We start from the raw sequence: 14016 nt of genomic DNA, 5'->3' as shown, positions 1-14016 counted from the left end.
CAAGAGAATCGCCTAAGCCCAGGATTTGGAGGTTGCTGTGAGCCGTGATGCCACAGCACTCTACCAAGGGCAATAAAGTGAGACTCTGCCTCTAAAAAAAACAAACCTTAAAAAACAAACAAACAAACAAACAAACAAACTAGGGTTTGGTGGGAGGAGGACCACAGGGATCGGGTGCCACTTTATTATGTCATATCATATTATATTATATCTTTATGACACATATATAGTTGTCTCCCTTATCTGTGAGGGGTTGGTTTCAGGACTCCTGCAGATACTAAAATCCAAGGTTGCTCAAGTATTTTATGTAAAATAGCATAGTATTTGCATATATCCCCTGCATGTCTTCCACTATACTTTAAGTAATCTCTAGATTATTTATACTACCTAATACAATGTAAGTGCAATGTAAATAGTTGTCATACTGTATTGTTTTTAATCATATTATTACTATTATTATTATTATTTTGAGACAGAGTCTTACGTTGTCGCCCTTGGTAGAGTGCTGTGGTGTTACAACTCACAGCAACCTCAAACTCTTGGGCTTAAGCAATTCTCTTGCCTCAGCCTCCCAAGAGCTGGGACTACAGGTGCCTACCAGAACGCCTGGCTATTTTTTTGTTGCAGATGTCATTGTTGTTTAGCTGGCCTGGGCTAGGTTCAAACCTGCCAGCCTCAGTGTATGTGACTGGCGCTGTAACCACTGTGCTACAGGCACCGAGCCATTAATCATATTATTTTTTATTGGGGTTATTTTTGAACTTCTTTCTCTTTTTTTTGTAGAGATAGAGTTTCACTTTATTGCCCTCGGTAGAGTGCTGTGGCATTACACAGCTCACAGCAACCTTCAACTCCTGGGCTTAGGTGACTCCCTTGCCTCAGCCTCCTGAGTAGCTAGGACTACAGGCACCTGCCATAATGCCCAGCTATTTTTTGTTGCAGTTTGGCCGGGGCCGGGTTGGAACCCACCACCCTCGGTATATGGGACTGGTGCCTTACTGACTGAGCCATAGGCGCCGCCCTGAACTTCTTTCTTCAGGAAACAAAGATTCAGATTGCCTTGCATATATTCTCACTAAATATTTTTGTCCTAAGTTTGGCTGAATCCAAGGATGCAGAACCCACAGATAAGGAAAGCCAAACTGTACTATCAACATGACTTATCACCGTTGCTATTGACCTCGATCACCTAGCTGAGATGCTGTTTGTTACTACTGTAAAGTTACTGTCCCTTTTCCCCCTTTCCATACTGTACTCTTTGGAAGAAAGTTACTATGTGCAGCCTCCATTACTGTGGAGTTATAATCCAGCTCCTTGAGGGCAGGGTATTTACATAAGTAGTTTGGAATTCTTCTGCATGGAGTCTCCCTCATTTATCCAGTATAATCATATTTATATAGGTATGCACTTATGAATTTTTTTAAGTAATAGCTTTATTGAAATATATTCACATACCACACAACTCACCCACCTGTTTAAAGGGTAAAATTAGAGGCCAGGCATGGTGGCTCACACCTATGATCCCAGCACTCTGAGGGGCAGAGGCAGGTGGATTGCCTGAGCTTAGGAGTTAGAGACCATCCTGAGCCAGAGGAAGACCTTATCTCTAAAAATAGCTGGGCTTTGTGGTGGGTGCCTGTAGTCCTGGCTACTTGAGAGGCTGAGTCAAGAGAATCACTTGAGCCTAGGAGTTTGAGGTTGCTGTGAGCTATGACACCATGGCACTTTACCGAGAATGACAAAGTGAGACTCTGTCTCAAAATAAATAAATAAATAAATAAAGTGTAAAATTGAATGGTTTTTAGTATAGTCACAGAGTTGTGTAATCATCACCACAATCAATTTTGCACCAGCAATAACAACAAAACGGCCTTCTGGAAGGATGGTACTTTGGCAGGCAGAGATGGGGTGATAGGGAGCATTCCAGGTAGAGAAGACACAGGGAGGTTGGAAAGTGAAGGATGTGTTTGAGACTATAAGAGCTGATGGTTATTGATGGCTAGAGATTCAACCTATGTAGAGGGGAGTATGAAATAGTGCCCAGAAGAGATTAGGGCCATATGATGGCAGGGCTTGAATGCCAAATCAAAGAGCTTTCATTTATTTATTTTTGAGACACAGTCTCACTTTTTTGTCTAGGCTAGAGTGCCATGGCATCAGCCTACCTCACAGCAATCTCAAACTCCTGGGTTCAAGAAATTCTCCTGGCTCAGTGCCCGTAGCACAGTGGTTACAGGGCCAGCCCCATACACTGAAGTGGGCGGGTTCGAACCTAGCCCGGGCCACCTAAAACAACAATGACAACTGCAACAACAAAAAAATAGCTAGGCATTGTGGCAGGCGCCTGTAGTCCCGGTTACCTGAGAGGCTCAGGCAAGAGAATTGCTTAAGCCCAAGAGTTTGAGGCAAGAGAAATGAATGAGATTAGTGCCCTTATATGAAGAAACATGAGCTGTGATGCCACCGCACTCTACTGAAGGTGACATAGTGAGACTCTGTCTCAAAAAAGAAAGAAAGAAAGAAAGAGAGAAAGAAAGAAATTCTCCTGTTTCAGCCTCCCAAGTAGCTGGGACTATAGGTGCTTGCCACAATGCCTGGCTAATTTTACTGTTTTTAGTAGAGACTGGGTCTTGTTCTTGCTAAGGCTGGTCTCAAACTTGTGAGCTCAAGCAATCTGCCTGTCTTGGCCTCCCAGAGTGCCAGGATTACAGATGTGAGCCACCAGGTCTGGCCTTTTGTTATTTTTGGGACAGAGTCTCAAGCTGTTGCCCTGGGTAGAGTGCCTTGGCATCATAGCTCACAGCAACCTCCAACTCTTGGGCTCAAGCAATCCTCTTGCCTCAGTTTTTCTATTTTTAGTAGAGATGGGAGATTTCACTTTTTGCTCAGGCTGGTCTTGAATTCAAGCAATCCACCCCCTCGACCTCCCAGAGGGCTAGGATTACAGGCGTGAGCCACCATGCCCCACTTTGGCCTTCTTGCTAAAATTGTAATAGTGGTTTAAAAGCATGGCCCTCTGTGTACTGTTCAGTGGAATTTCAGGTACATGGCAGGTTAACTGGGAAAATATTTGGGGATGGATGGTTTGTTTTTCCTTATATTCAGTGGAGTCCAATTTGGCAAGCAGACTTACTAAGTTAATATACTGTACTTATTAATGGAGATAATCAAAGGTAGAGCATTCCCAAGGATGTAATAAGTTAATCACAGTTGCTGTTAGGATTTTTACAGCAGGCTGGCTCAGAAGATCAGAGGGCTGTGTGAGGATGTTGCAGAGATTTCAGAAATGGATCAGACACAGTCTTTGCACTCTAGTGGGGAGATAGACAGGCACATAAATAACTCATGTACAGACAAGCAGAGAGAAATGTGTGATCAAGGTTAAGCAAAGCATCCCGGGAACTTTGGTGCTGACGTGGATTCTGGAAGGCTAGGGGCAGATTCGAGAAGTGGTGTGGGCTGAGTGGTTGGAGCAGGTATGCAGCTCTTGGGTAAGGATGGAGGGAGGGCAATCCAGCTAGGAGCAGAGTCTGAGCAAAGGCTCTGATATAGGACAGGGCATGTCTGCAAAAGGACTCATAGATCAGGGAGACAGAGGTCTGTGTGTGAATGTGAATGCGTGGGGTAGCCTGTAATGGTGGGAAAGGCTGCAATGGAACGAAGTAGGGAAAGACTGGACGTCTTCAGTGAGCAGTTTGAATACTATTTGATAGACAGTGGGAAGCCACTGACCTTTTTGGACAAGGGGAGAGCCGACAAGATCTGTGTTGGGAGGTAGGAGCTGGTATGGAGGAGGGAGAGCATAGGGTTGATAAGGGACAGGTTAGGAGGAGACTGGATACGAGGGGCTGATGGTGCCAGGAAGGCCTGACCTCTGCTGCTTCCTGCTCGTACAACCTTGGGCCAGTTCACCTTCGTCCCCTCCGCCTCTTCTTCCTCATCTCTAAAATGGGATTGCCCAGTTCCATGAGATTTGATGTGAGGCTTAAAGGAGAGAGTGTAGTGGGTGTGTTTGCTGTCGGTGAAGGCACAGGACGGGAAGAGGCTGGTGAGAATGTAGGAAGGGATGGTGGTGATGAATACGTAGCATTATCTCATTTAATCCTCGCCCTTCAAAGTGCTATTATTATTATGACTCCCATTTTGCAGATGAGAAATCTGGAACTCACAGTGGGAAATCCCTCCCCCCTGGTAAGTGGACTCAGGTTGGGGTGCCCAAAAAGCCAGGGTAGCTACTTTGCTGCAGGGAGAACAGTGCTTTCCGCCTGCCTATGGGCAATGGGGGTGGAGAGAGAGGGGAGGGGAAGAGAGGCTGGGTTTGGTTGGGGTAAGAAGGCTGAGGTCATATCCACACAGTGACAGTGTGAGTGGGGGTGGCTTCTGAGTGGGCCTGTGCATGTCTGTTGTGTGGTCTGTCAGCCCGGGAGAGTCCCTGTGCCCACTCTGGGCTTCATGTCCTCATCTGTGAAATAAAACTATTTTACTTTTTGAAAACATAATATGGTCACACGGTTTGAACTCAAAAGGGACTAAAATAGTTATAGTGCTCCCAGCCACTCAGTGTCCTTCCCTGGAGGAACCATGTTTACCAGTTCATCAGTGGTTTCAGTCTCTCCCACAGAGATGGCAAGCGCAATTCACTCAGGGCTGAATCCTGACGAACCCTAGGATGGGGAAGACAGGGAAACTCATCTCCAGAATAGGATGTGATTGGCCAGGTGAGGTGGCTTACACTTGTAATCCTAGCACTCTGGGAGGCTGAGGCAGGTGGACTGCCTGAGCTCACAGGTTCAGGACCAGCCTGAGCCAGAGCTAGACTCTATCTCTAAAAATAGCTGGGCATTGCGGCGGGCACCTGTGGTCCAAGTAACTCAGGAGGCTGAGGCAAGAGAATCACTTGAGCCCAAGAGTTTGAGGTTGCTGTGAACTATGATACCATGGCACTCTACTGAGGGCAACAAAGTGACAATCTGTCTCAAAAAAAAAAATTAGGATGTGATTAATCAGGGTGGGTTACCTGGAGAAGGCAATTTTTGAGCTAGGTGGTATGGGAGGGGAGTCATCTTGGGGCAGGAAGCAGGTCACAGAGGAGAGTCATAGTTGTCGTATATACTAGTTTATACGTATATACATAGTTGTCATATATACTAGTTTATAAAGCTGCCCTCATCTGGCATGAATGCTCCATGGACAGCCATCTGTACAAACCAAGAAATGGGGGACAACTTTGTAGCCTGTCTTCCCCCTACCTGCGTCCAGCCCAGCACCACCTCCTTAGTTCTCTCTTGAGTCTGCCCATGTGTGCCCATCTCCAGCACCTCCCTTTACCCAAACCACACCTGGTGCCCTTCTATCTAACCTGGCTGCTCTGCCATTTTCCACCCAGAAGCCAGGGTGACCCTCCTGAAATGCCCAGGGATTATGTTGAGGAGAGTGAAGGAAAGCAGGCAGGGCTGGGTGTTCTGGTTGGGAGGCTGCAGGGACAGCGGGAGCCTCATGCTGTCCAGCAACCCTGACTTCTCTCAGATCAGGGCCCCATACTTTCCCCATGCTGGCCTCTCTTCAAGGATATTTCTTTTTCTTCCTTTCTTTCTTTCTTTTTTTTTTTGTTTGAGACAGAGTCTCACTTTGCCACCCTTGGTAGAGTGTCATGGCATCATAGCTCACAGCAACCTCTAACTCCTGGGCTTAGGCGATTCACTTGCCTCAGCCTCCGAGTAGCTGGGACAACAGGCGTCCACCACAATGCCTGGCTATTATTATTATTTTTGCGATTTTTGGCTGGGGCTGGGTTTGAACCCACCACCTCTGGCATATGGGGCCAGCACCCTACTCCTTTGAGCCACAGGCGCTGCCCAATGCCTGGCTATTTTTAGAGATGGGTTCTTGCTCTGGCTCAGGCAATCCACATGCCTCAGCCACCCAGAGTGCTAGGATTACAGGCATGAGCCACCTTGCTCAGCCTTTTAAGGATATTTCTACCAGATATCCTTTTCCTAGTGAGTCCTTGGTATGAACTGAGGATTTGTGTCCCTTACAGATACGTATGTTAAATCCTAACCCTTCCATGCAGTGGTTTTCAGAAGTAGGAACTTTGGGAGGTAGTTAGGTCATGAAGATGGGGCCCTCATGAATGAGATTAGTGCCCTTATATGAAGAAACATGAGAGAGATGATCTCTCTTTTCCATGTGAGGATACAAGAAAATGGCTATCTGCAGACCAGGACGAGGGCCCTTGTCTGGACCCTTGATGTTAGGACTGTGAGCTTCCAGAACTGTGAAAAATAAAATTCTGTTTATTGGAGTTGTCTGGTCTATGGTATTTCTGTTATAGCAGCCCAAACTGACAAAGCAATCCTCCTTGTCCATTAGTGCTCAGCTCAGACTGCATCTATCCAGGGAAGACTTCTATGAAATTCTTTCCTCCAGCAAATGTCCTGTGTCCTCTGGGCAATATCCAAGTAGCTGTACACTTTTTTCCCACATAGCACTGAACCCAGTTTGTAATTACAAACACACATTTGGAACAGGTAATATCTCACCTATATAAGAAGATACATTGTTAAAAGGTCACTTTCCTATGCCTTCATCTCCCTGTTCCCTTTTCCCTGAACCTGGGAAATAACTTTTATTAGCTTTGTGTCTCCAGATTTTCTACATATAAAGATAAGCAAGTATGAATTTCTACTTTATTTCCTCCCTTCTTTTAAAAGTAAATTACACGTACTATTCTGCACTTGATTTTTTCCTCTTAAGTCTTGTAGGTCTTTGCATGAGATCATACAGAAACACCTTCGTTTATATTTTTCATGGCTGCAGATGGTTTTACTATATGGTACCATCATCTACCTAACTAGTCCCCCCCACTTTTTTTTTTTTTTAAAGAGACAGAGCCTCATTCTGTTGCCTAGGCTCAGGTGCAGAGGCCCAATCATAGCTTACCCCAAAGATAACCTTGTCCACATGTTGGAACTGTAGATAAATTCTTCAAATGGGGGATTTTGGGGGGGTTGTTAAAAGGGAAATGTATTTGTCATTTAGACAGATGTTGTCAAGTTGTCCTCCAGAGGTGTACCAATTGACCCTCCTACTGGCAACATATGAGAGCTAGTTTATAATAATACTATATACTAGTTTATAATAATCTATTTATTCTTGTGATTATTGGATGGTTTCTCCCCTCACTGGACTGTAAGCCCCAGGAGAGCAGGGACTATGTCTGTTTTGCTTATCACCATAGGCAGTCAATAGAATTTGAACGAATCAATAGATTTATGGTTCTACTAGGAGGGGTTGCCCATAGCAGGAGGGAGACCACCTTCCCGTTGTGCTCACCTTCCCCAGCTCAGCTTCTCTCACTCTTCCAGTGGACATCTGGGACCCCAGGAGAGACCTGGAGGTTCCAGAAGACCTAATTCTGACTTCTGACTGCTGACCCCACTCTGGAACAGCCTCTCTGTGAAACATATCAAGAAATCCAGAGTCTTAGCCCCATAAGGGGGCCTAAAGAACAGACCCTTGTCAGATTTGTGAATCCCCAGCCCACCCTCTGCTGATATCCCCCCAGTGACAGGGAACTTACCATTTCTTTTTTTTTTTTTTTTGAGACAGGAGCCTCCGTCTGTCCCCCTGGGTAGAGTGCCATGGCATCACAGCTCACAGCAACCTCCAACTCCTGGGCTCAAGAGAGTCTCCTGCCTCAGCCTTCTGGGTAGCTGGGACCATAGGTGCCTGCCACAATGCCTGGCTATTTTTTGGTTGCAGCTGTCATTGTTGTTTGGCAGCCCGGGCTGGATTTGAACCTGCCACCTTGGGTGTACGTGGCTGGCGCCTTAGCCACTTGAGCCACAGGCACCGAGCCGAACTTACCATTTCCAAAAGACTCCTTTCAACTTCAGACAGCTAACTTTTGGAAAGCTTTTCCATCTATAGAGTTGGAACTGGCTCCCCATAGCTGCTCCTTTTTAGGGAATTTTATTTTTTAATTGTTTTAAAGACTAGTCAAGTGCAGTAAAGGGAAAGAAGAGAGCAAGGAGTTCAATCTGTAACTGACTGTGAACAATCAAGTGAGATAGCTCACTACCTTCAGACCAGCCCTCTTCAGGGAATTTTAATTGTGGTCCTCTGGACACAGGACATTCCGGCAGATGAGCAGAAGGGATACTTGGGGACAAGCACCCCTCAGCAATTCTCCAGCAAGGAGGCCAGCTCTGTGAAGGAGCTCTGCAGAACCCTGCTCACCTCACTTTCTCCTGTTCTGCCCACAGGTATGTGCAGGAAGGGCGGTTCCGAATTGAGGAGAGGACGCTGACAGCCTTCCAGTGGCTCTATAGCCCACAGCAACATCGCATCCTCAGCCGTGCAGACCTTGAGTCTCCCTCCAGGTAAAGGGATCCTCTGGCCTTACCCTCATCTTTTGGCCCATGCCCAGACCTCCCTAGATGGTACTTATGCAGCCAGCCCCACAATGGTCCATAATTCCACATTGGGGAACTTCGCCCTATAGTCTGGGAGTCATGGAGAGGCCTCCTCCCAGGATCCTGAAAAGAGTATCTCAGCCCAGGCACTAGTATATCATTCTAGCCTAGTCTAGAATGCATGGAGTGATTTGAGACAACTCATTGCCTCTGCCTTCTCTTTTGTAAAATGGGCATGATTGTATTTTGCCTGCCTTCTCTCAGGAGATCATGGGTCTCCAGTGAAACGATGCATGCAAGATTCCTGAGTCCTGGAGAGCTGGTTCTGCTTTTTTTTTTTTTTTTTTTTTGAGACAGAGCCTCAAGCTGTCCCCCTGGGTAGAGTGCCGTGGCATTACAGCTCACAGCAACCTCCAACTCCTGGGCTCAAGCGAGTCTCTTGCCTCTGCCTCCCAAGTAGCTGGGACCACAGGCGCCCGCCACAACGCCTGGCTATTTTTTGGTTGCAGCCATCATTGTTGTTTGGCGGGTCCGGGCTGGGGATTCGAACCCGCCACCTTAGGTGTACGTGGCTGGCGCCTTAGCCGGTTGAGCTATAGGCGCCGAGCCTGGTTCTGCTTTAAGAGGGAGAGAGGCTGGTGAATTTTCTGGACTGCACCCACTTTGCCCTGGATGGAGCCAGCCCTGCCTTCCTTGTCTGCCTCTTCTTTGTCAGAGAGTCCGCCTATCATCCTGAGCCTGGATGGGGGACTGAGAGGTGAAGGCTTTCCTGACCCAGTTCCAGCTCCCAGGCCTCTGCCTACTCTTCCCCCACCATCGTGGACACATGTGGCCAGCACTGGCAGTCTTCAAAGAGACATCCTGGCTACCCTGCTGTAGCCACACCCCTTCCCAAGGCTTCTCCCAGACCTGACCCTGGGCCTTCCTTTCTTTTTTTCCCTTCAAAAACTCTTTGCATCAGGTCCTTGCAGCCAAGAATGAACAAGTCTTTCCTTCCAGGGGTGGTTGAATAGAAGTGATGCCATTTGCAGGGTGCATCATGGGTTGGCTGAAAAGAGAATACGCTTGATGCTCTTACTGCAGCTTCTCAAACTGATCCCAAGAATAAGGTTTTTCAGTGATAGGACACTGTACTTCCCACCTGCCAGGAGTCCTTTTAGCTGAGAGCAGTGCATCTGCTCCCTTTGTCTCTTCGGCAATGTCAGAAGGCACAGGAAGCGTTAAGGTAGACAGCTACTCTGGGCTCAGTTCCCACAAATGAACAAGAATTAATTGATGATGATATGGAGGTGTCAGGAATCCTGGGAAAGGTGACTCAGACCACCGGGGAATTCTTGGCATTCAGGAAATGGGTGGTCAGACAAGGGCCCTGGACTCCAGGGAGTGGATCTCAAATAATGCAGAGAAAAGACAGGAACCCCAAACACTCGAAGCAAGGGTATTGGGAAATGTGCAAAAATGAAATCATGAGTGTACAGTTGTAAATGTTTTCAGGGAAAGGAAAGAGGCTGCCCTGGGAACCCTCTGGTGGGACGTGGACATGAAGGGCACTTGGTCTGATAGACTTTCAGTCAACCTGCAAAGCCCTACTGTGGCCAGTTGCCATCTGACATAGGTAGCTTCTCCCTCCCCTTCCTTTATTTCCTTCAAAGCTCTTGGCCCTACCTGACATTATCTTATTTGTCTATTTGTTCATTTTCTGCGTCCCCTATTAGATTGTAAGCTCCATGGGATGGGGCTTTTTCCTTCTTGTTCTCTGCTATGGCCTAGGACAGTGCCATTAAAGGCACAGAATGGATGACAAAGTAACTGTAATATAGGCTTTGAACTTTCAGGAAGGGTGGCAGGCAGGTGAGCCCTAAGGTCCAGGTGGGCCACCTCAACTGCCCAAGGTAATAGCAAGGGAAGATGTGGGGGAGACATCCCACCCATGCTGATGGTCACAGGCTAATGGAGCTGCTCCTTTTTCTGAGGAAAAGAACAAGAATGCTTTTCAGAGTTACAGAAGCAGAGCTGAGTCCTCCTCCGAGGAAAACAATCATAAACCAGGATGGAGCCACTTGAAATAACTTCATATTTCACACTCAGGAAGGCTACATCCCAAGGGATTTGAAGAGGAGTTCACTATAGCTCAATGACTGCATTCATTTGGTGGTAGAACAGTTTTCTTTTTGTGTGTGTGTGTGTGTGCTTATTATGTGTCCTGTTGTATATGCTTTGCAGGAATAAATTAATTTAATCTTCACAGCAATGCTAGGTACTATCGTTCTCCCCATTTTTCAGATGATGAAACTGAGGCACCAAGGTTAAAGTAACAGGCAAGCAGCAGTGCTCACAACCAATGTGCACACTGCCTCTCAGGAGAAGGCTTATACCCGAAGGCAGAAGATAGGGAAGGTGATTTCACTCTTTACAAAGAGCAAGAAGGGCCTGGTGTGGTGGCTCCCACCTGTAATCCTAGCACTCTGGGGGGCCCAGGTGAATGCATTGCTTGAGCTCAGGAGTTCAAGACCAGCATGAATAAGAGTCAGACTCTATCTTTATTAAAAATAGAAAAACTAGCCAGGAAGGGTGGTAAGTGCCTGTAGACCCAGCTACTTGGGAGGCTGAGGCAGGAGGATTGCTTGAGCCCAGGAGTTTGAGGTTGCTGTAAGCTCTGATGCCATAGCACTATAGCCTGGGGCAAGAGAATGAAATGCTGTCTCAAAAAAAAAAAAAAAGGCGTGGCGCCTGTGGCTTAAGTGGCTAAGGCGCCAGCCATATACACCTAAGGTGGAGGGTTCAAATCCAGCCCAGGCCTGCCAAACAACAATGATGGCTGCAACCAAAAAATAGCCAGGTGCTGTGGTGGGTGCCTGTGGTCCCAGCTACTCGGGAGGCTGAGGCAGGAGACTCTATTGAGCCCAGGAGTTGGAGGTTGCTGTGAGCTGTGATGCCACAGCACTCTACCCATGGGGACATCTGGGGGCTCCTGTCTCAAAAAAAAAGAGCAAGAAGGTGGCATCCACAAACCATAAATGGTTGGACTTAGCATCAGTCTCGGTCAAGTTTCAGAGACCATTATTAAAAGGGATGGTTTGGGGGTACTTAGACAAGTGAATGATTGTTATAAGGCTAGGTGCCTGTAGCTCTGCAGCTAGGACACCAGTCACATACATCGAAGGTGGCAGGTTCGAACCCAGCCCAGGCCTGCCAAACAATGACAACTACAATCAAAAAATAGCCGGGTATTGTGGCAGGCACCTGTAGTCCCGGCTGCTTGGGAGGCTGAGGCAAGAGAATCACTTAACCCCAAGAGTTTGAAGTTGCTGTGAGCTGTGACACTATGCCACTCTACTGAGGGTGACATAGTTAGACTCTGTCCCCCCCCCAAAATGATTGTTATGAATAACTTCTTGAACACCCACCCTGCTGGGGGAAACTTACTGCTTTTCTGATTAGTTTTCTAGGCTTGAAACAGGGGTGGTGGAGTGGGAGACGGTGGTTCTGAGTTTCAGCAAGAAACTATTCTTTTCTTCCTGTTTCCAAACTTGCAGGTAACACAGAGGAATGTGGACTGGGGGGATGGCACAGCTAAGGAGGTTGGTGACTGGGCTACCCTTGGGTGAGTCCTGCTCATCATGTTTTTCGGTGATTTGGTGAGGGAGAATGTGGGTAGCATGCTGGTAACATTGATCATGGCAAGAACCAGGTACCATCCTAGCAGGTGAGATGGCAGAATTGGGGCCCAAAGTGCCCTTCAAGTTGGATTCCAGGTCCAAGTCTAGTAGATACAATTTAATAGAGATAAAGAAGAAATCTTTTGGCCTCTAATCCTATCTGCATGTGAGCAGTAGGGTAAGGGAGTCAGAGCTGTCCAAGAATTCCTATTGAGTAGAAGCTTGGGTGTGGCTCCATGTGTTACATGGAGATTTACCAAAGAAAATGCTCATGTCTTGGGGCTGTAAGAGCTCAGGGCAGAGTCCAGAGCAGGGGTCCTCAGACTTTTTAAATAGGGGGCCAGTTCACTGTCCCTCAGACTGTTGGAGGGCTGGACTGCGGGCCCTGGGACGAGTCAGCTGCTAAGCAGAACAGGTAGCAGCGGCAAAAACACCCCGTGGGCTGGATGAATGTCCTAGGCAGGCCGCATATGGCCAGCGGGCTGTAGTTTGAGGATGCCTGGTTCAGAGCAAAGGAAGGAAAGGTCTTAATGTTCTGAGGTTCAAACTCTAAGAGGAATGTTTCTGTTTGTTCATTTATTTGCTAGACAGCAATTTAACACCTTTTCTGTACATATAGTACACTGTGCCAGATGTTACCCTTAAATGGGTGAACAGTTTTGTCTGTAGGCATGGACCAGGAAGCTGAAGGGACCATAGGCTGCGCACCCCTACTGTCTTCCCTTTCTTCCACAACTATCCATCCTGATTCTGTGCTGGGTCAGGTCCTGGGTTCCATTGGTCCTCAGGGCAGACAAGGGTACCACCTTCCTAGGACACACATTCTAGTGAGAGAGGCAGACAATAAACATGTAAACACAGAAAAGAGAGACTTTCCTAAGATGATCAGAGTACTGAAGAAACGAAAACAGGGCATTGAGATAAGGAGCACAAGGAGCAGCCATATGGAGGAGCTACTGGTGAGGGGTGCAGAATGGGTGGGAAGTAGGGGGTACAGGACATGCAGGGGGGAACAGTATTTCTGCAGGGGGAACAGTAAGTGCAAGGCCCTAGGTATGTTCTAGAAGCAGAAAGCCAGTGTGGCCAGAGCAGAGAGAGGCCATGACAGACACCCTAGATTTCTGTGCAGTTATAGGAACGGATTTCGAGCACTTAGAGCTGCCTAAGGACGGTGTGTGCTAGCCCTGAGCGACTGAGCTTCCCATCACTGGAGGTGTGCAAGCCATAGTATACCCTTTTCTGTGCAGGTTACAGAAGATAAGATTTAAGCATCCCAAAGATTGGCTAGAGGACCCTTCATTCAGCCCCTTCATGTTCCCGAGCATCCTTAAGGGGTTTGGCAAAAACTGGTAGGATGAATGAAAGCTCCAGGCCGCCACGTCCCAGGCCGGGGGTTAGATTCAGGGGTTTTAGCGCCTTTGAAGGTCTCTCGCCACTTCCAAGTCCCAACAGCACTGTATCTCCTCTCTGGTCCCATCCCAGGCAAGACCTAGAGAGGACCAGATTGGACTAGAGAACCCCAGAGTGGATCTTTCCGCACCCCTATCCCACTGCTTCGGACCCTATATTCTCCAGGAACCTCTGTGGGCATGTGGGCTGCTCCTTCTTTCTTTCTCCCGGGTCTCCTGGGCGCACCTGCCCCGCCCTAAGCTTTTGTTCTGGAGGAGCCGCTTCGGGCAGTCCCTTGGTGGAGGCGACACGAGTGTTACCACGGCGGGTAAGGCCCTCAGGACCCGCCTCCAGGGCCTGCTCTCGGGTGCCCGCCGTCCCGCCCCCTCTCCAGCAGCTGCGCGGCGCTAAGACCCGGAGCCGCGATGCGCACCGGCGGGACCAGGGCGCGGACCCCGGCAGCGGCGTCGCGAGTGGAGGGAGAGAGAGGTGGGCGCGGCCGGGCCAAGGCGGGAGGACCTCAGCACCCCGCGCCCCGCTTTTGGGGGGCG

Source organism: Otolemur garnettii, unplaced genomic scaffold (genome assembly GCF_000181295.1).
Source record: "Otolemur garnettii isolate 467f Iridium unplaced genomic scaffold, OtoGar3 scaffold00145, whole genome shotgun sequence".
NCBI classification, from domain to species: Eukaryota; Metazoa; Chordata; class Mammalia; order Primates; family Galagidae; genus Otolemur; species Otolemur garnettii.
Note: the sequence above shows the minus strand (reverse complement) of the source record.